The sequence below is a fragment of the Drosophila gunungcola genome, unplaced genomic scaffold (assembly GCF_025200985.1).
Source record: "Drosophila gunungcola strain Sukarami unplaced genomic scaffold, Dgunungcola_SK_2 000001F, whole genome shotgun sequence".
Lineage (NCBI taxonomy): Eukaryota > Metazoa > Arthropoda > Insecta > Diptera > Drosophilidae > Drosophila > Drosophila gunungcola.
This window is the reverse complement of record NW_026453197.1, coordinates 1,326,137-1,346,818: the sequence shown is the minus strand read 5'-3', so window position 1 is coordinate 1,346,818 and position 20,682 is coordinate 1,326,137. Positions and strand designations below refer to the sequence as shown.

Genomic DNA, 20,682 nt, shown 5'->3' with positions numbered 1-20,682 from the left:
ACTCTGAACTAATTTATTGTGCTTTTAATATATAACATTAAACCAATATTGTACATTATTAGCAATAATAAAAATAGAATAGCAAAAATATATCCGTCTCCCCGACGGGGAATTGAACCCCGGTCTCCCGCGTGACAGGCGGGGATACTAACCACTATACTATCGAGGATGTTAATTTCTGCTGGTCTGAAAGTATATTCGTCTTGTTATCGATGGCGATCAGTGCTCACACGACGCAAGCTTTCATACATTTACAAAATTCCGATTACTCAGATCAAGTCATGTATATACGAAAGCTTTAAGGCCTTAAAGCACACTCAGCACAGTGGGCATGAGCGCAAAAAAAAAAAAAAAAAAATGAACGGACTACAATAAAAGGGCGTGCGAGCGGGATGGCAAATCAAAGTCAGCAGCGCAGCCAAATGGGGAAACATTGTTTTAAAACAATGAAATACAAGCTGGTGGCAGGCTGGCAACTGGGGAGCCAAGCTGAGCTACAAGCTGCTGGGACCAGCAACACGCAATAAAAGACAAAAGTGGAATATGTGCCACAACGCTGAACAGATGCCAACGACCAACATTCTCATGAAGCCCCCCCATCACCACTCTCTTAGCCCCTTTTCCACCCCTTACCCCCGCAACATCCCTGCCACAACATGCGAGTCCACTTGAAACTTTTGCGCTATTGTACTTTAACCCCCTACCAACCATATATTTTTTTCCACAGCCGCTTCCAGCTGCTTACTTTCTCTAGAATCTTTGACCAACTAAAGCCACTCACAACTGGCTAAAAAAAAAATGAGAAAAAATAAACATGTATAGAACTGAAAGTCCAATCGTTAATATGTATTTACAGCTCGCAACAGTCAACTATAACATAACAAAAATTCTAAATTTGATAAAAGTATGTAATTATGTTGAGTATAATAATTAAATTAAACTTAGAATAATGCTTTTCATATATATATGTATTAGGCTTTATAAAAAAATTTTTTTAAGGTATTGTATTTTTGAAATATATAGAAAAATGTTGAGATTTCATATGCATCAGCACAAAAGCACAGACACAAATGGCAGGATAAACATAACATAAGCAAATTAATAAAATTATTAAAATATAAAAGTATTTTTTATTAAAAATTGTAGATATTCCAATCTATTAAAAGCAAAAGCACATCTTTACTTTAAAATATAAACAAAAAGTTTAAATATAACACATTAAATAATAAATAGGGGGGTGAATAGTGTAGCTCTTTAAAAGTTCGCCAAAATATAGACTTACACATTTAAATTTAAAACACTGAACAGTGGGGGACGTGTCTATAAAACCCAGTTCGAGTGTATTTTACCCAATGTAAAAAACACAATGCTCATATAGCCACTGCAACTGCTGATGAAAAAAAGTTTGAAAATATAATTGCTGTGCTGCTTTGGCAAACTCCATTAAATTTATAAAGTGGGCAAAAGTTTTATTCTCCTTCTGCCACATTTTTTATTTTCCACTTCAGACTATGTGAATGGGCATATGAGCGCTTATTGATTAATAGTTTTATTGCATTCTGCAGACCTCGGTCATTAATTTTGCATGTTAAATAAAAGAGCACTCAATTATGTGGGCTGCATTCGAGGCGGGTTGTTGAAGAATGAAATATTCATGCACTTTATGCTGGGCCTACCGTCAAACAATGCATGTTTGATGTGGAATTAAAGTCCTTTTCCGTTTCTGTGAACGAATATTGATTAGTTGAGGATGGAAACAAGTTTTAAATATTCTTTTAAGCTCAATAGGAACGGATTATGTATTCGATGTATTCAATAGTTAAGCTCTTTTGAGTCCGTGCCACTTCCTAACGATGTAACCGCAATAGAAATGAATTTTAAATTTAAAACTGTATAGGCTCAGCAATTTATATTGTTAAGTATGAAACACTTTGAAGAGTTTTTGTTAAAAATCCCTGCTAAGATTATAAACTTATAAATCCATAACTTATCTGTCCAAATAATAGGTTTGTTTCAAGGACACCATCTTGGCTAAACCATTTTCAAAGCAACATTTTTGGTTACACTTTTAAGGCCCACAGAAATGTGACCAAAGTTGCAAAGTCATCAAAGCAATAGTTGGTAAACGATGGGGCGCAAAAATGCCTTAGAGGCTGAAAAACCTGAACGGAATATTAAAAAAAAAAAGGAAAATAAAGAAGGAATCCGGAACCCAAGAGAATTTTGCCACTACCCAGGAACGGCTGCGAAAAGTTTTTTCCATTTCATTTTCATAATTTCGCCATTTGGCAAGGATCTCACGCATTTGCAATTATGTGAGAATTTTTTATTTCATTCCTTCATTTCATTTACTTTCGGCTCCATTCGAGACCGCAGTTGTTACAGATTCTTCTATTGTTAATGTTTTGCTTGCTGCACATTTATGCGCAACCGCATTTCAAAAGCAATAAATTCTGCAGCTTAACGCTAAAGTTCAGTTAATAAAAAAAAAAACAAAATAGGGACAAACGAAACCAAAAAAGTACGTGGATGCTGTGAAAGAAAACTTTGCTCATTTGTGGCCACCGAATATTTTGATTTCCATTTTATATTCACTCAGCAAAGCTCTGGGGGAAATTAAAATTAATAAGTGTTCACACAGGAAGAAATGAAAAGGTTTTTCTCTAGTTTTGGTTTTGGCGTTTCTAACCTTTAACGTCATTATTTTGAGCTTACATTTTAAAATATAATAAAATATTTGACGAGTTATTGATTCCGTTAAGCAACTGTTTAATGTTTAACGGAAATAATTAATCGTCAATTATTTTAAATGCCATGGAACTATACCTTTTGTACCAAAAGTATATGAACATCCCGAAAGCAAAGCATTGAAACAGAGTATTGCGTTGTATATAATTCTTACTGTAGTTGTACTACACAGTCCTACAAATGGAAAAAAAAAGTATAAATATTTCACACGCTTGTTTTTATTGAAAAGGATATTTTTTGATGTTCCGGCAGCTGTTTACTTGGCTGCCTTTCATTACTTGCTTTGAGTTTTTCTGTTGCCTTCATTCTAAGCAAAGTTTTGTGGACTTTCGCCAGACCCAAGCAGCTTGTTATTATTATTTTTTGCCCTTCAATGGCAAAAGTTGTAGTAAGAAACAACATTTTCACCGCCCTCAACTCACTTTTACTCAGCTCAACCTTTGGTCCAAGTTCCTGTCGAGTTTTACCATGAAAATTAATTGCGCATTTATTTCGAGTGAGTTTTCGCGTCTCGGCGTAGTAAAGAAAGAGACTGGGGGGATTTCCTTAGAACAACTTTGCAGCATTCGCCATTTGCCATTTGCCCTCTTTCGTGGTTCTTTCATCCCTCGGTACAGTGGTGCTAAAAGTTAAGTAACCGTGCTCGAGTGGCATCGGCTGTCTACAGGTGACTGCAAGAACGTATAAGCGTGTGATGTTTTCGACATATTCATGCTGTGTGAAAGCCACTTATGGTGGTGTAAAGTAGCACCTCGGGAAACTCGGGAAAAATTCCTTTATTTAGCGCAACAATATCGGATTTGTTATAAAATCAACTTCTTTAGAGGTTTTTTTTAAACATCTGAATTGTAGATATTGGAAAAATGTCTTTAGCTATTGGTAACCTCAAAGATTTTATGTCGGCTTGTCAGAGTAAAATCCAAGAAGTTATAATTGATTAAATTAATTTTTGAATTGTTGTAATGGAATCCCGTTCCGAACGAAAATAGACTTTGGAGAAAGTTCTATACAGATAAAAATAAATCTTTAAGACTGTTTGATTATTAACGTTTTTGTAGTATGTATACTTTATAGGGTCGGAAACCCTATGCAAGGGAATAACAAATAATTTGATCACAGTTAAGTAGAATTAGTTGGGCCTAATAAGCCCACAAACCAAAGAATTACCCAACCCACATACAAATCAATGCATTTTGAGTTATTTTGCCAATTGTAACAAAACCGCAGAAACTAATAATAAAACCCCAACGTTAATCGGCTCGGGTGGCAGTTATTGCACCGCCCAGTCGAGTTCAATCGGAAAAGCTAGCCACCCCACAGAAGAGGCAATCCCACCCCACCCACGTCATTTGCAATCCGATAACAATGCGGGTGCTCTTAGTTGCACGATACACGGAGATGACAACAAGAAATGGCTCTCGGACAGTCGTGGTCCATGCAAATTACGTTAGGCCCAGCGACTTTGATGTCGTCAGCACAGCAATTGAATCACAGGGCAAACACTCAACATGCCACGTTATCCGATCCGTTGTGGCAACCTGATTTGCTAACGATAATGTCCAGTTTTGAAAGCCATAGCATTTGCATTTGCAGGACAAAGGACGAAGGCCTTTTAAGGGGGGAAAGGGTTATAGGAGAAGGCTCCTATAATTACACCCAAAGAAAAACCCCATAGTAAAATTAAACATTAAAATATAAACATACATAAAATAACTTAGAACATGATATTGTAAATATTTACATATTTAAATGGTTTATACTATAGAAAAATGGTAGGTTTCATTTTTTTGTTTTTTACATTTAGAACTAAGTTTTTTCATACTTAAATATAAAAATGAAAGAGTGATGTAGCAAGCGATGCAGTCAAGAAAAGTGAACAATTTGAAATGTGTTTATTAATTATTTTGAGCATCATTTAATCAACGGAATTATAGTAGCAAAATGTGAAAAGAGATTTGTTAAATATCTTTTAGGTAACTTCCAAAATGTATTTTAACCAAAAATTGGTTTGTCTTTTTTAACGCAATTTTCAATTTGCAATTCATCCATGATGATTCACAGATTTGTGTGTGAGTCATCGAATACTTCCAACTAAATCAAGCTGGCTTTTAGTATAATATATATATCTAGAGAATTATTTAATCAAGATATCAAGGCTTTCTTCCAACCCTCCTAATTTATGGGGTGCAGTTGCGAGGACTGCGACGACGCTAATCAGAATTAGTTCCCCGATATCCATCTGGCAGTCAGTTTGCCTTCACGACTTGGCTGTACTTTGAGACTACAATTTATTTCAGTCATTTTAATTGATTCTGTCGCTTCCCTCGCCCGGGGGTTCCAAAGCTCCATGGGTGACCGAGCGAGGACTGCAGCCAGCGCATCTTGTTATTTGTACCAATTAATATCCAATATCTGGGTGCTGGCATCATTAGTTTATTTTCCTTTCCCTGACAACTAAATTTTTTTCCATTTCTTACACATATTGTATATATATATACATATATACACATTTTTTTTGTTATTCTTTTCTATCTGTCGGAGATGTTTCACTTGGATCTACAAAGAAAGCTACTGATATCAATAGAGAAAACTACAACAATGGCACAGGCCAACTTCAGTTGGGTTATTAAGTAGCGAGTGAGAGTATGCACTGAGAAAAAATATCTATAAAAAAGAAGAAAAAATTATGTCAAGAAATAAAATACAATTTTAAAATTGAAATTCTGTTAAAATTCTTGGATTTCCATTTGTATTTTTAGAGTTAAAAGTTAAATATAAAAATCTTCGTATTTTAATTAGTGCGAACATTTCAAATAACATTTTGAGACGATGTATAGTATTTTTAGGTTTTACAAATTCAATATTGTATGACTTCTCTGTTCAGGGTTAAAGATATTAATCAAAAGATTATAGCAAAACTCACTGAGAAATATAAAAATCAAGGTATATTGATTTTTTGAAGTTCTACATTTGCAGCAGTGTACAGGATATCCCGGGTTCACTGGCTCCAGCTTGGCACTTTCCTGATGATGCTGCTTTTGACAGACCATTTATCATCCCACTAATTGTGTATCATTAAAAAAAGAGGCGAGTCGACATTGGCGCCGATGTTAACCCAAAAGAGCCGGCAAGGCGCGGAAAATACAAAATAAAAACAGCTCCATTTTCTTTTCCTGCCAAAAGCCACAGCCGGTGGTATCGATGTTCGCTGACAATGGCAGACTGTGACAAGCAGCTTGGCTTGGTCCGAACGCCGGCGACATTAACAGGGGACTCTGGCTACAACAAACAGCCATGACAGTGATAGAAATCTGTGGCAAGCAGATTAAACGTGTTCACAGTCCGTCGGCAGGAGGGCAAATGGAGGGAGTTGTCTTTGTAGAAGTCAGTCATGATTATCGGCACTTTGCCCCCCGTCGAATGGGATGAAAACACAATGGGTACGAAAATCGATGGAGCACAAAACTAATGATTTTTAAGGATTTTCTTAAGGTTTTTTTTTATTGATGGCCACCTTTTGAAATAGGACGAAGATGAAATCGGATTTTTCTCCTATATTTCAACACATTTCGTGGTTTTGTTTACTTTTTTCCAAAGAAAAAACCTACTAAAACTGGTGATGAATAAACATTCCAACAGAACACATTTTAAAACTTAAAATTAGAATACCAGTTTCTTAGAGGAATTGGACTGGTTAATTTTCCTGTTAGTTTTATGAATCTATGTTGCTTATTTACCTAAAATTTAGGATAGGCTAAGGCTTGTAGTATATTTTTGGTCCAGATTATTTTAGCGATGCAGAAAGGGAAAAACAGGGCAGAAAACGCCCAAATCCCTTATTTTAACCCTTTTCGTCCATAATCCCCACTGTTCAGGAACGCGAACAACAATGGAGACGGATGTGGGTGTGGGGAAGCCAGACTAATGAGAAACGTGCGCCATGAGTTGCGATAAATGGTTAACTCAGCGGAATCGCTGATAGTAAGCCATCTATCGCAGGTCCGAGCTCTCGACCGTCCCTCACAGCGCACAATACATAATAATCATAAAAATTCAAAGCTCCATCACCCCAGTAAATGGCATCGATGATGGATTACGACGTCAACTCATCGGGGGGTGGTGGGTACTGAAATCGAGCCCGAGGCCTGATGAAAATGTTAATGTCGTTGCCAATCGCTTTGTTAATCCATCCAGGACGGGTTGCTTGATTTTCCGATTCCCCGTTCTCATTCCATCGCCATGGGAGAAGGCTTGGAAAACAATTATGACCAGCTTTCCTCAAGATTTCCCTGAACTGCTGGCCAAGTTAAATGGAAGTCCGGAACTGGACGAAAGTTGTCACGTAATACATACTAATTAATATTGATATTTTCTGATAATGAGGTTCCGATGCCATGGACATTGCAGTTTCTGCTTAGTCAATGGCATTGTGATAGGCCGGAATCGATACTTAGCTCGGGGCTAACTGGCTTCTAATAAGAGAGCAATGCTAATTGAAATAGTAGAGTTGCAAATTCGCTTAAGTGTATTATGAAGTTACGAAAGCTGGGGAATTGAGAATGTTCTATAAAACAAACAGATAATTGGGGGATCTTGTACCTTTGAACCTTAAATGCGACACTATTAGCCAAACACAGAAAACAAAAAAAAATGCCACAGACAGAAACTTTAAAAATTGATTGATTAAATAATTTTAAGAATCGCTTAAATATTAAACTACAGAGTAAAATCCTTTTCTAGTTCTATCTGAAGTAAGCCGCCTCAATAAGAGCAAGACGTCTTTTACAAAATCCAACTTAAGTCGGGTGCCTTAGGTAAAATTTCTTATTACCCAAAAAACCACCACATTAGTTGTTCGCAAGTAGCAAACTACAAAAATCCCTTCGCTCTAGTAATTAGTTATGTTTAACAGCAAATCTCGTTTGCCACACCCATTCAGCTGTTACCCATTGTCATTAAAAAGCCCAACACGTATCTGGTTCGACATTTGATAGAGCAAACAATACAAACAGAGGCAGCAAAAGAAAAGGAAAACTCGTCTCGACCTTAACGGGGTCGTAAAGGAGCCAGGAGTTGGGTTCGGTTAGTATGCCGAATGCATTCAAAGGGAGGTCCTGCAGATCACACTTAATGGTTATGCCCATGTCTACAGCAGTCTCGTAAAAGTGAGGTGGACGGCAGCAAAATAAAAATCCCCTACACTAAAACACACTGAGAATGGCGGATTTAAATACCTTCTGAAATATTTAAATGTGATATCTATTTTAATTGAATATAAAAAGACAGCGTTCAAATAAAACAAAAAGATATATTCGGTGCAATCAAAAACTCATTCGAGGTATGTTTTCATACCAATTGATTCAGATAAATTCAGACAGATATTGTCTTTACAATGATAGTTACAAATCAGCAGCATTTGTAACATTTTTTCTATCAGTGTACTTTCTCTGGCATCCTGTTCTCTTCTGGAAAACTGATAAGGACGAGTGGAGGGCAAGAAAAATATTTAATGAAATCAGCAGTGGCACAACAATGTGGAGATGGAAGCATAACAAAATGCAATTGTTGCATTATTAATTTATATTATGCGCAATTGTTGCAAAGTCTGGGCAGGAGGTCCTCGGTCCTCGCACACAAAACACACACAGCCGCACACACATGACCGCTGCTCATGCGGAAAATCGTGGTCAGGATGAGAGGCGGAAAATTGGGGGAGGGAAGAGACAGAGGCCGCAAGATAAGCACCATGTAAAGGTTGCTCGACTGAAACCGTAAAAGAAGCTCAAACACAACAGAAAAAAAAAAAAACAAATAAAGCAACAAAAAAATACGCCAAAGGATGACGACAGCAGGAGGAAGTAGAGCCAACCAATTTGCTACCGCTCTCGCATCCTTTGTTTCTCGCCCGGAAAGGTGAAGGAAAATGTGGTAATAAAAACAACAATTGAACACAGTTATGATTGAAGTGGAAGCAAAGCCTGCACAAAGGACGAACAGTCAGGGTGGGAAGTTAAGGGACCTGGGGACGGACCCCGACCGAACCCACCACCACCACCACCGCCATCAGCAGCACCATCAGCACCACGGGTCCATCCCCAGCTGGCGTTGGTTTTGCAATTCGTATCGATCGATTTAATGGTTGTTGCCTCCTCTGCCGTTGACACACACACGATGTCAGCCTCTCCTAATCGAACGTGATACACAATGGCAGGCGGCAGCGAGGAAAAAATCCGCAAATTATTCGAGATTCTTCGGGTAGAACTAGGGTATATCTAAAAAGCGCGGATTTCTAAAGATTTCTACAGGTTTCAAAGTCTTATGGAACATACAACTAAAAGCCTGCTATTAATGTTGAAATTAGTGATACAGCATTACCCAAACCATTGTCTTTTTTGCCTTAATGAGTTAAATCCGATTATCTCTACACTTTTTTTTTTATCAAAATTGTTGGAAAATATTGTTGTAATCTAAATTCTTTGACAGGGAAAACTTTTATTTAAAATTAAAACAGCACTAGTTATCTACACATTACGATTCTACAAATTAAAAAACTTTGTTAAAAATCAAATAACCATTTTGTAACACCCACACAGAATTAAATTTTAACTAGCAATTTACAGATCAGTATTGAATTATTTAGGTAAAAAACTAGTTCTTTCAACATTTTTAATACAAAGAAAGATTATTAAGCTATAGGAAGTATACTTGCGATTTCTTAATTTTATTGTATCGCCACATCACAATGACAAAAAAAATGGTTAGTTGTAAAGCATTTAATCAAAGTATTCTTGAATAGCTGAGGTAAACCTCACCTCGATTTCATATCAAATTCTCAGTTGGCTAATTTGGCTTACTCGATTCTTGCTCATTACTTCCAGCTGAGTTCGCCGATTGATTGAACTAATCAAAGTTTCTGCCTGAGTGCAACTTTCTTGCAGTGTAGCCGGCTGGGACAGGAAATGGTAACTTTGCCAACAATTATGGTTCGTCGGCCACCCACCCCCACGGCTCATCCCGTATATGTTTGTGATCGAACTAAGCACCACTCCGTTTACCGCTTTTGGGGCCATGGCCATCATCCAACTTAGGGGAAGTTTTGGGGGGAGTGTGCGAGAGGGGGTGGACAGTGGGTCGAGATTTTGATTATGTTGTTGCCTCAAACGTGCGGCGGCGACAGGGGGGTGGCGCCACACAGGGTGCGACAGAGACAGAGTGCTAGCCGTCGGCGGACCGACTCTGTGCGTCCTCGGTTTTTGGTTTGCGTTTGCATTTTCAACTAGTTGGCAGCACTCGATGAGTCAGGCAGCCGAATTGCGGTTCACTATTTCAATGAGATATATACACCAACCAGTACACTTGAAGAAAATAATACTAAGTCTTAAAAATCTGATATAAAGAGAAAATAAATTTAGATTTAACGATTTTTGTCTTAAAAATAATGTTATCCTTAAGATATTAAAACATATTAAATTGTTTTAAAACGTCACTCAAAGAAATTTAATAAAAGGTATCTTATGGGTGGATAAATACCAATTAAATGTACAAAATAAATTTATAAGGAATGAATAAAAAGCGCTATTTAAAACTTCAGATTTTAAATATTTAATCCCCTTTTCTCTCAGTGCAGTGAGTATCTGTATGCGTTCGGTTAAAATAATTGTTATTGTTACTTGAGTGGCAGGGGGAGGCGATGAAGAGCCGCATCCTCCAAACATTATAACGTTTTGTGGTATTGTGATTAACATTTCGGGCCAAGCCCCTAATGACCAAGTTGTCGACTTTGGATCGACCAGCCTCGGCAGCGGCAAAGTTATTAAACTCATATATGTATCCCGGCATTGATTGGCGTGTGCGAGTGCGGTTGTGGGTATATGTGTGCCTTTGTGTGTGTCTGTGAATGGGGATGTGGGTAAGCGTGTGTATATAAGTGCTTGTGCTTGCGCTTGTTTGTCCAACGCCTCGTATACGTAATGAGTTTGCATGTGCATTTTCAATAAAAATTCATTTCACAATCGCTTCAGTCGAGTGTGTACAATGCTCGAGTAATTGCATTTTAAAAATTGCTTATTAAGGCAGAAAATGCCACGCCCTGAACGCCCAGCTCCCTGCTGTCCTTTGTGTCGCCCGGCAGCCAGAGTTCCCGATTCATCCTACATAATGGTCATTAATTAAAGTTGTAGCCATGCAATTTCTGATTAGCCCACTAAAATTGCATTCACGTTGATAGCAGCATAATGTGTGCTTTTGCATTTAATTTCTTACTCAATTTTATCACATAATAAATACCGGTCAAGTTATGATGTTTGGACATGGATTGTTACAAACCTGCAATGAAAAAAAAAGATCAGTATGATTAGAAAGCTGTTTTCATTACTAATTAATTGATGTATAATTGAAGTTCTTTCTCTTACTTTACGAAAAAGAATTAGAGAAATAGAGAATTTAAAAATACATTTTTATTATCTGTATATGGTTTGGATTTTCATGCTTTAACTTAATTGTATGATTGATGTAGGTGTATACATAGATAAGCTTTAATAATTGTTATTCAGTTTTAAGCACAATATTATGCATATTTTCTGCATCTAAAATAACTTGATCGTCATATATTTTGATTGCAGATGCAAACGGCATATGCCTTTTGGTTGCGCTCCTCAGCTGCGTTCCTCCCATTTGGTCTTACACAATTTTTCAGAAATGAAAATACTCTATATTCCATAACAAATGAAAAACCTCTCAGCTAAGCAGGGTTAAAAAAAACATGGGTATGCAGAAAAACGTGAGAGGGAGACGGATCCCGTCTGTCAAATCAACGTGGAGAGCGCCGCAAAGTATGCAATTTACAAAAATAACGTGAAATATTTTCGCAACGCATCGTTGGTTGAAGCACAAAAAAAAACAAAAATAAAATAAAAAGAAACCCACAAACTCTATCCTTAACTCAACTTTAGCTTCGACACGAACTGATTTATAAAGTTTACAAATGCGTGGCAAAAACCTCGTGACTTGACTTGACTGACGGACCCGGGTTTTTGGCTCGGCTTGGCTCGGCTTGGCTTGAGCTGGCTTCAGTTTTTGGGATTTCGGTTGAAAAACGTTTGCCACTTAACACGTACGCCGCATATTTTGTGCCACGCCCTCCTCTTTTTTAGAGCGAACGGTCTGCCAGTGTGTTTTTACACTAGGATATTTTTGCTGATTTTGCTGAGTTCGTTTGCAGCCGGCGAAATTTATACGCTGAGTGGAGAAGTTGCTCCCGCTGACTGCTGCCATGTGCTTTGTTTGTGCGGCTCCGATCCTTGAATAATCAACAACAGCAGCAGTATACTATATATAGCAGCAGCAATAGCAGAACGAGTCGAACAGATAAACACACACAAAAAATTGGAAAAGACTCGAGAGGAGGAGCGTCGTACGTTGCTCAAATATTAATGTTGACCCTGGACAGCCAGACGGACCTCGACTGCTCGTTAGCCGGATCCAGAATCCGAGAGGATTCTTCCAATCGTCCCACAGATGCGGCGGCACCATTCGTAAACAGAAGTCAAAGCTTTAGCGGCATTAGCAGAGGTCATTAGCGCCATACTTTAAAGAACAAACATTGGTAAAAGCACTATCCTTGAATGCAATCTTGTAATTAAGAAACAATTTTAATTTTTCAGAAGTTAACCCTACGATTTTTGTATTCAGCGGAATTTTTAGTGACTTTCTTTATGGTCTGTTAACTTTTTGATAATTATCAGACCAAAATCTTTAAGGAGCATCAACACACATCCCTGTCAAATAAGATTTTATTTAATTTAAACATTTCATGTTAACGTCAAATATAACTAACCATAAAATGCATAATATATAAAACCAATTTCAGAGGAAAAAAAGACCATGAGTGATATTAAAAATGCTATTTTATGTTTAGCATGATGTAAATGTTGTTAGATCGAATCTACTATTCAAACACTTTGTATTCCTCAAGCAAATCACAATTCCATTCTTCGTCTTTTACTGCTTCAGCAATGCAACTGTGAAAATCGCAACTGTTATTTATATCTTTGTTATTGTTTTTTCCCGCAGATGGCGTTGTAAGGATTTTCCAGTCTACGTTTGTCCATTAGATGGGGAAAACTGCTACCCCAGTCGCTTATCTTTCGGCCCTTGGCTGGTTGATTTCTGCTTTGCTTTTTGGGGGGTTTTTTCTTTACAGATTTCGCCATGTTTTATGGCGAAGTGCAGAGGAAGTGCTGGATGCACCAGCGAATAGCAAAATATTGTCTATATTTTCCAACTTATTGTGTCCATGTTTACACTGCTGCATCTTCCCCTTTTGGCTGTCTATGCTGCCGGCTATTTCAATCGGTATTCAGCTTAGTCTCAGTGCTCGTTTAATATGTATTTCATGTTTTAATATTTGACACGATTGCACAACAGTTGCTCGCAGTATTTCTCAACATTTTTCTGTTTCCCAGTTGCCCGTCCATTGAAGTCTTGGCATTTTTAGCAACCAGCAAGCCAACAAAGTTTTTTGCCATTGCCTTCTGGCACACGACCTTTGACCCAACTCAGCCCGTGTCCCTGCTAACCTTTTCTTCCATGGCGTTCTCCCTTTTGCGAACAAACATTTGCGATTGAATAAGTTGGCTGTGATGCTTGCCAAGATTCGGCAAAGAAAGGCCAAAGAAAAAGAATTAAAAATAAAATATGCCATAGGAAAGTTTATGACACTTATTGCTGCCAGAAGTTGAGGCGATTGAGATGTCCAATTCTGGACAAAGTTGAATTCAGTGGGGTTTTAATTTAAATTTTGTTTGATTTGGAAAAGAACAACCATGAATACGATTGCTGTAGACCAGAACTTCAATTTAAATATCATATTTTAAAAATGTTTATGATATTGTACTTAATTTACTCTTCAAACAGTACTTAGTTTTTTCAGCGTTGGTTTTTTCTTTTTAATTAAATCCGAGTGATTATAATATTTTAGATAAACATTAGAAACTGTTCGATTGACTTGGTGAAATGTTTGCTTTGCAATATCGGCACTGGTTAGATAGCCATCATAAAAACTGAAGTTTATTTCAAATATTTTCCTTCGATTAGTCCGAGCTGAAGGCCAAGTTGACAGTTTCTCGTTGAGCTCAACATTTTTATTTGGTATTCTCATTTCCTTGACTCCTTTGAAACCCTCTCCCGTCCACCAGCTGTTGACTTCAACTTATAGAAGCTCGGGATTTAAGTGTTATTGTGGGCAATTTGATACTTTCGATTGAGCAACAACATTTGCTTGTGCGTTCAACTGAAGCGTGCAATCCAGACGGGCCAGCCCCACCCAACCAAATGCCCATCCCCAACCGCATCACCCACCAACTAACACCCACCACCACCGTGCACCACTCAGCAGTGAGAAACCCACCACATAATGCTGTAAAAACACGCAAAAATGGCTTTCATACATATAAACAAAAGTACTGAAGAATAATATATATATATTTAAAGTTACTTGCTCAGAAATTTAATAATACAATTCTTTATACATATATGTGTTTCCCTTTTAAAGCAAATTACGCAGTCTCAAACCAATCAAAGTTTATGATAAATCCCTCCCTAAAATTTTCTAATTTAAATAATATTTAAGTAAACGTGTAAATTAAAAAGAAAGATGCTAAGCTGAAACATTCAAAATATCCAATATAAATCGTTAGCCAATTTTAACCAATAATATATAATGCTCACAGACATTTATAAAGCGCCCGAGGCAGAGACAGATAAAGTGCTCTTTTTTTAAATCTATCTATGGAAAAATCGGAAATGCGTTATTAAAGCAATTTACATTCGAAAATTGAAGGCATACAAACACTTTGATTGAAACAAAATATCAATAAAAAATAGCAGTTGTTCAATGGAAATTCAAAATTAAGGTGCCTTAAAGCTGAATGCAAACATTCGGAAAATAATCCTGATGCCCAATTCAAAGCACAAGCATAATGCAATTATCTCTTAATGCGTACTTAATTCTAAATTAAATAGCAACAGAGTACACTATCCATAGGTATGTTAAATCCCCTTTTGTTACCATGCTTGAATTAATCTGGCTTTGTTGGTGAACTGATTTGACTAATAAATGGCTTGAGGCCTTAATTACAAAAGGGCAGATGGAAAACCCAATTAACTCGACTCCAAGTAGCAGTAATTTCAAATATGTATATTACATATTGTTAACCCACTTTGGCCCAGCACAAAAGAGCGAGATAAAGAGCGGCAGAGAGGGAATGCAAAAAGCATTTTTTGTGCTAAAAAATTTTGCAAAACTTGATTAGCCGGGCACACGACAGTATACACAGTACCCTCTGATCCTCTCCTGTCTATCGTCCACCATCCAACGCCCTCCACTTTATTTCATTTTAACTTTTCTATGACGATGCTGCACAAATTTGCACAGCTGCGAAAAAGTTTTGCCACCAAAACATACAAAAAAAAAAAAAAAGAGAAAAAAAAACGCATCCAGTGCAATGGAAACCCGAGCACTATCAGTGGCAAATTAATCCGACTCCAATCCGATGCCCAACCGGGAGTCACTGCACAAGTTGGAGTTGAACTTTCAGTACGAGTTGAAGCCAGGTGGCCGGGATTCACATTCATCACGGAATGCAACAGCATAAGCGGGGAGCAGTTTCCCGTCCAGAGATTCGGCCCAGTCCCAGTCCCAGTTCACTTATCCATTTCACTGCAGTACGAATAAATTGTTGCACCACGTCCCCGACTGACCATCGGTTTGGTTTGGGTGAGAAAGCAAAACTAATTCCAATATATGCTGATGGACTCGTGGTAAAATTTATGCACAGTCCATAATAAAGGAAAGGATTTCTTTTGAAGCAAATATCAAAGACAATCAGGTAAGGCCGTTGAATAAAAATACTACCAAGCTCTGTTTGCTACAAGAAATTACTCAAATAATAAATAATATTGGAAAAACAAACATATGCATTAAAATATTATAAAATTTATAGGTGTAAGTTTTAAGTCAATAATGTTTATATTTTATATTTCCATAGTATAATGACCAGTGCCGTATCAATATGCATATGCTTGTAGCGCTGGGCTAAAATATCGAATAAAATTTTAATTTAAATTTTAAAAAAAGCACTACTACTAAGATAATCTTAAATTTTACGTTAAAAACAAATTCGATGTTTTAAATTATGTTTTAGTTTCATTGTGTCGCCAAATTCTTGTTTCAAGTATTTTCTTTTTAGATGTAGATTGCTTTAAAAATTACTACAACTTTCAGGTATTTTTAAACTCAGTTTTCCAACATTTTAGGAACTAATTCACGCAAAAGTTTATTTTATAATCAATTTTATGGATGTTTAGGTGTGGTGTGAAAACTTTAAGCTAAGCCGTGATTCACGTGGAAAATCACATCTCCAGTTGATGCCGAAAATGTGGTTGATTACGGCATTCCGAGAAAATTTCGCATTGAAAATCCGAGTACATTTTCGCCATTTGTCGACTGTTTGGAAGAGAGGTGGAAATTTTGGGGGGCGCGATGGCGTGATTGAATGGGTCGCTGGACTTTGGAGCTATGACCCAAGTCCGGATCGGGTGCCACATAATGAGAGTTATGGCTAATGCATTCAGGGGTGGGTCATTGGTTGGCTTTTGGTCCAGACCACAGCACACTAACTTGATGGATTGCCCGGGGCGTAACCCCGACTGGACTTTTCCGTTTTTCCACCCAGTCCCAGTTCGAAAATGAAACACTAAACTTGTGTCTAGATGCAGGTGCCGGTTTTCTTTATCGAGATTTGCATAGCTAAATGTCTGACTGAGTTTGAGGAGAGTTTTTCCCCTGCCTGTTCCTGTGTCCTTTTCATGTCCTTGCCTTGAACTGCCCCCAAAAGGCAAGGTGAAAGTCAAATGTCTCTTCCCATTGACCACCTCGATAGCTCGCATTTCAAAGCGTACGTAAATAAATGTGGCTAGCCAATTTTTTGTTCCCTCCTGTAGCTGATTTTTAATTTATTTAATGGTCTGACTGGGGGTGTCGAACAAAGGCTAAGGTGGTAAATCATTGGCTTGGCTTCTTTTATTCACAGAAGGGGTTGGACTTTGTTTTCAAGCATATGTTCCCCTTTAATGGGATTACGAATTTGATGTGGAAATCAGTTGGAATAAGTTTCATATAAATAACAAAATATTTTGGGGTAGTAAAATTAATTTGTTATACTTTAAAGCCCTAAAACATTCAGGGAGTTACATTTTCAGATAAATAAAAGTTATTTGGGACTGCTAAATAAAAAGACTTTTGTGGTTTTTATTTATAAATGGCAAAATAAACACTTACTTACTTTTGTTCACAAGGAACATAAAACCTGTAGTAAAACAAATAACATCTAACAGGAATCATCCAAATTTGTAAACAAAATATGTGAAAATCCCAAATAACACTTTACTGTCCCCATTAAATACTGAATATCTATGCTTACAAAATAGTATATTGTCTTTTATATTCACTCGTACATTTTATCGAAACCACACCTTTTTATAATTCCTTCTTGACCCATTCCAATCAGTTCATTTCTGCCGTCCGTGCTTTCTATGTCCTGTTCAATCCAACATAGTGAACTGGGCAATGTAAGTACCGCAAAAACTGAATGCCAAAGAGGACGTCCTAGAAAGATATAGATTCGCATCAGGATTGGAAAGGGGCTGCGAAAGCGAGACCAACGAGCAGTTGAGTAAGCAAAAGAAGAATGTTGCTGAGCAAGCAAAAATTTTATGACATTGCGAACAAGCTAGATGTGGTGGGGCTTGTTCAACGACAAGGGAAAATGATGCAACAAAGGGAAAAAGAAGGAAAACGACTGAAAAACGCAAACACAATTATAACAAGTGGCAGTGGGTAAAAGCCAGCCTTCCCTTCTCATTCGCCCCCCCTTTTCGAGTGTGTTGACCAACAATGTTGGTCACAACATGTACACACTGCACAGGCCGTCCTTCGTCCTTCCACTAACAAGAACTAATATTTGACAGCTGCCTCAGACCCAAAAAGCCGGGCGAAAAAAATGGGAAGCAGCGTTCAACGACTTTTGGCTGATTTCATAAAAGGTCAAACAGAGCGGGAACAACAAAAAAAAAATAAAACAGCATGGCCCATAGCTCCAACAACGAAAGTCAAGGAGCCGGCCAAGGGAGATGGCCAAAAAATGAACTCTTAAAAAAAGAGCTGCCAACAAAAAGAAAACAATTTAGCATGCACAACACATGCTGCCGGTGCTCATTTTGGTGGAAACAAAGCGCACTGCGGAAATCTCCCTTAGGTGCCCAGCCAACAATGATGAAAAAATATAAAGAAACATCTTCAAAAAAAAAAAAGGAAGAGAATATTTGTAGGTTCGCAAAAAACCATGGCAAAAAGCAATATTCAAACCTCTAGGGAAATGCACACATATCCTGCATGCCACGACAATGTTGCAGGTGCTCAGATGATTTCAGCTAAATTAAATTACTAACCTAGGAAATTTAATTCAGAAGGCGCTTCGCAAAATATTTATATTCTACTTTTTGTTTGTGGTGTCCTAGTCACTTTTAAAGCTAGTTTTAAGAGTCATCTCTAATATTTCCCAGTAAAATTTGTTTTAAATCATAAACTTGGTCAAATTATTTTGAAATGGTTTTCAAATATTACATACTATTATTTTGAATACTGCTGTACGATTGTACTCTTAAAAAAGCCCGTCGAACACAACACAAAGTTAAGGTAACCATTCGACCAGCTTAGAGCCCAACTAAGGGCTTTAAATAATTTATTTATTTCCCTTTCAAATTTTACAATTCCAACGCAAGCACATCAGCCACGCCCACATCCAGAAACAACTAACTTAATGAACCATTCAAACATGCCCAAACAAACCGGAAAAAAAGGGAAAGCGGGTTACCCAAACGCACATCAAACAATTCACAAAATTTAAGCGCACTTTCAGTTATTGTTATTTGAACCCTTTTTAAACCTAACCCACAAACACAAACACACACACACACATCAACAAGTACAGTGAAAACATCCCTGTCATGGTCACTTTAATCAGCAAATGGAAAAAATTATATCATTCATATATGTATGCTGTGTAATAGAATTCTTAACAAATGTGCAGAAAAGAAAAAAAATAAATGCTGAATAATTTGAAAATGTATGCAAAATCCCCCAAATGAGCAGCCATCAGTGGCAGTTGTCCTTCTTATCAAAGCTGACACTCGTCCTTGACGAGAGTTTGAGCTTCTGCATGCAGCCCCTTACCATCCTTGGTGGTGTTCCCTTTGTTGGCGCTCCAAAAAAGAATCTAATTTGAAATAAATGAACTAAATATGCTTAACACGCGCGCTTCCACACACAAAAGTTCCCGTAAGCCACCCACTGCACTCAGAAAAAAAAGCCAGACTTATGTAAAAGTAGGAAAATACAGGATTATTACATTTTGTTCAATTTTCATTTATGTACGAGTTTAATAATAAATTTACAAATATAAAAGAACTATAATAAAATATTTAAAGAATTCAATAAATCAGTTTTTTAAAAGGTGTATACATTTTGCCATATACAAAAGGATGTTAGAAAGTATTTAATATTTTATTTGGTATTAAACAAATACATTTTTAATTTTTTGTAAAATATCCAATATTAAAGAAGTATAATATGGTTACTAGGTAAGAATACATTTTTATCCATTAAATAAATGGCTTTGTGTATTCATAATCCATTAAGTTAGTTCAAAAACGTTTGTTTTATAATTATTTGTACTGCTTTTATTTTTTTGAGTGCACCAGTGGGAAAAGTCCTTGGCTCGTATCGACTGGTCGTTTCTTTTTGGTGGGGTTGTTGCTCGACTGTTTTGTCTGGCGCATATGAAATAACTTTTCGTTAGGTTTTCACTTATTTTCCTCCATTCTTTGGCTCCGCAGTCGAAACAATTGTTGCCACAAAACACACAACCCACACACACACATCTCTCCAAAAAGGGGGTGGGGATTACGTCCACAGTAGTCACCATAAACGAATTTGCATGGAATTTTAATAAGGCCAACAAATATTTTTTATTTCCCCTTTTTTTGTCGGCTTTCGTTTATTTTTTGGCTGCCTTTATTTGATATTTTTCGTCGAAATTTTGTTTGCGTGCTATGCTTTTTATATGATATGACTCTACTTTTTTGTGTAGCCATACAAATAATCATAAAAATGGAATTGTGATGACAGGCAATCAAAGAATTTAGAAATTGTTCTAGTTGCTGTTCTGTTGGCAGATTACATTAAATAAGTTACAAATTTTTGAATTATAAGTATTCGCCAACATCATTGTAGTTTTAATAGCTTTCACAGTCAGTAAATAAACATGATGTTAAATCTGATCGATATTTGCAAGAACGCTTATGTAGCTGCACATCAAGCGAAAGTCATAAAATGTTATGGCCAAGGCAATAACATTAGCCATGGTAAATCAGCAGCAAATAAGGAACAGCACTTAATTCAAATTTATAGCCCATTTGTCTTGCAGCTTTGCTCCCGCAACCCATTTCAATCGTACCCAAAAGTATGCTAAGCTTTATGGAATCCAAAACTGATTAGTATGCAAAAATGAACAAAAATATTGTTATAAAAATCTTTTTTTTTGTAAATTATTTTCCCAGCAACTTTTCAGTTTTTCCAACGGCTGTTGTGGCCGATGTTCGGTTGCAGCGCGACATTAACGACATGAACATGGCGAACATGGACAAGGCCGTATGGCGTACAGCATCTAATGCACAGAAAAATATAATAGCTCATCTATGTATATGTATACTATGTATACAGAATTTTTCAATATTTATGTTCAAGTTGTATAACAATTTAAGATGAATTTCGAATTAATTTCAGAACATTTTTATTATGTATAGGCCACTGGGCAT

The 20,682-nt window shown here is 37.0% G+C and overlaps 1 protein-coding gene and 1 non-coding gene across 2 annotated transcripts in view; both read right to left on the bottom strand.

Moving 5' to 3' along the window:
• LOC128263415 (semaphorin-1A) overlaps nucleotides 1-20,682 on the bottom strand; it is a 143,721-nt gene that overhangs the window by 62,839 nt on the left and 60,200 nt on the right. The window lies entirely within an intron of this gene.
• Trnad-guc (transfer RNA aspartic acid (anticodon GUC)) lies at nucleotides 98-169 on the bottom strand. The gene has a single exon. It is a non-coding gene; the product is annotated as a tRNA-Asp (tRNA).